The sequence below is a fragment of the Schistocerca cancellata genome, unplaced genomic scaffold (genome assembly GCF_023864275.1).
Source record: "Schistocerca cancellata isolate TAMUIC-IGC-003103 unplaced genomic scaffold, iqSchCanc2.1 HiC_scaffold_445, whole genome shotgun sequence".
NCBI lineage: Eukaryota > Metazoa > Arthropoda > Insecta > Orthoptera > Acrididae > Schistocerca > Schistocerca cancellata.
In genome coordinates, this window is record NW_026046462.1 from 15,001 (window position 1) to 17,500 (window position 2,500).

The following is a 2,500-nucleotide window of genomic DNA, read 5'->3' on the forward strand; positions in this document are numbered from 1 at the left end:
CTTCGGCTCGCCCCACCGGCAGGACGTCCCACGATACATGCCAGTTAAACACCGACGGGCGGTGAACCAACAGCGTGGGACACAAATCCAACTACGAGCTTTTTAACCGCAACAACTTTAATATACGCTATTGGAGCTGGAATTACCAGCGGCTGCTGGCACCAGACTTGCCCTCCAATAGATACTCGTTAAAGGATTTAAAGTGTACTCATTCCGATTACGGGGCCTCGGATGAGTCCCGTATCGTTATTTTTCGTCACTACCTCCCCGTGCCGGGAGTGGGTAATTTGCGCGCCTGCTGCCTTCCTTGGATGTGGTAGCCGTTTCTCAGGCTCCCTCTCCGGAATCGAACCCTGATTCCCCGTTACCCGTTACAACCATGGTAGGCGCAGAACCTACCATCGACAGTTGATAAGGCAGACATTTGAAAGATGCGTCGCCGGTACGAGGACCGTGCGATCAGCCCAAAGTTATTCAGAGTCACCAAGGCAAACGGACCGGACGAGCCGACCGATTGGTTTTGATCTAATAAAAGCGTCCCTTCCATCTCTGGTCGGGACTCTGTTTGCATGTATTAGCTCTAGAATTACCACAGTTATCCAAGTAACGTGGGTACGATCTAAGGAACCATAACTGATTTAATGAGCCATTCGCGGTTTCACCTTAATGCGGCTTGTACTGAGACATGCATGGCTTAATCTTTGAGACAAGCATATGACTACTGGCAGGATCAACCAGGGAGCTGCGTCAACTAGAGCTGAGCAGCCGGCCGCCCGGGAGTGTGTCCCAGGGGCCCGCGCGAACACGCAAGCGTCCGCTCAATTATTCTGCAAACAGGAGGAGGCTGAGCTCCCCTGCACAATACACCTCGAAACCCTCTCAGGTCCCGGCGGCGCGCAGCGCCGTCCTAAGTACTTGGTCGGGTTCGAGAGAGGCGCAATCGCCCGGAGTTAGGCGAGTAGACGCTTTAGGTGCGACCACCCGTGCTCCCAACTGAGCTTGCCGCTGCCGACAGAGGCCCGGGAGCGTGCTGTCGTGGCATTGCCGGCGGGAGACAACACGCGCCACCTACGGTGACCGGCAGCTCCAACGCCAGCGCCACAGAAGGGCAAAGGCCCCACGTGGGTGCCGAAGCGAACTCTCCCAGCACAGCGCACGTGCCAACACGTCTGCACAACTGCGATACAAACCACCAGCGAGAACCGCTGGGGCGACCGAGCAGCAGACGGCGTCGCGGCGCCGAGTGCCGGGCGGCGGCGCATCCTCAACGCACACAGTCCTCAGTCGGACCAGCACACTGCAGATGTCCACCGCGCTTCGCACCGGGCCCGCGAGGACCCACTTTGGCCGCCCGGCGCCGCGCGCAGGGTGCCCCGGCGCGCAGCTGCGCCGCCTGCCGCGTCCGTCGGCCGGCGCGCCTGCCACTGGGCGCCCCCACCAGCCGGCTGTAGCGCGTGCGCCCACGCACCGCGCGGCCAGCACGCCGGGCGGCCCCCCCTCACCGGCCGGGGACGGTCCCACCCAGCCACCGCCGCGTATCGCTTCACACACAGATTTGCCCTTACTGATTTACCTCCAGCAACAACAACCGCACCACAATGGGTTTACCAGTTGTTCATTTGCGTTGCGTCACGTCACCAGCAAACGTAGACGTCCATCCCAGTTTGCAAATGCAACGATTATTGCATACCTGTCTGTTAGGTGTCACGACACACTACGTCTGCCCACATACACGCAACAAAATGTGCACGACTAGAGAACACGTGGGAGGTGGCCCCCTACGTATGCGATGTCCATTACGAGACCGACTGTCAACCAGCATCTGTACCATGTCGCAGATGTGGAACGCGGTGCACCATGCTATCACACTGTGTGAGAAGAGACGACTACGTTTGAATACACGCGCCACTACATCAACAGACGGCTCATGCTGATCGCCATCCAGGGCGTCCGTTACTCCCACACGTCTCTATGGCGTACCACACTGCAATGTAGCTGTTATGGGGAGACGGCACGTGGCTGAGTGCACAACATTTGGACCGTATGGTTCGCTGTTGTTGGGCGCAGTCGTACGGTCACACATGTGCCACAGCGTATCATTCAGTACATACGGACCTATGTGCAGTACAATGTGAGGATTAAGCTTACGATATCAGCGGACAGTGGACACAGGCCGTACCACGACGTAGACTGAGCGCTTCGACATGCGAATGCCAGTGAACAGCTGCGAAGGGCATTGAACACGCAAGCACCTGAACGACCAGCGTGCGAAGGCAGGGTGGAGGGGGGGGGGGCGATGTACATCCTGCAGTTGTCCACATTACAGTGTACAGCGGGAGCATGTAAAAAGTAAGCAACACTTGCGAAGTGTTCAACATGAAACGACACACAAGAGGGTGGGCGGTGCGAGTAGCGAACTATATTCAGAGGGTTGTGGTTAGACAACACTAGATTAATGTAACGTGTCATATGCCAATTACAGAGCAGGTTAAGGCACAAC

The 2,500-nt window shown here is 57.4% G+C and overlaps 1 non-coding gene across 1 annotated transcript in view; it reads right to left on the reverse strand.

Moving 5' to 3' along the window:
- LOC126125971 (small subunit ribosomal RNA) overlaps positions 1-741 on the reverse strand; it is a 1,910-nt gene extending 1,169 nt beyond the window's left edge. The window contains exon 1 of the ribosomal RNA XR_007526681.1: positions 1-741. This exon is cut by the window's left edge and continues 1,169 nt beyond it. This is a non-coding gene — a ribosomal RNA (small subunit ribosomal RNA).
- Between the last annotated feature and the right edge of the window lie 1,759 nt (positions 742-2,500).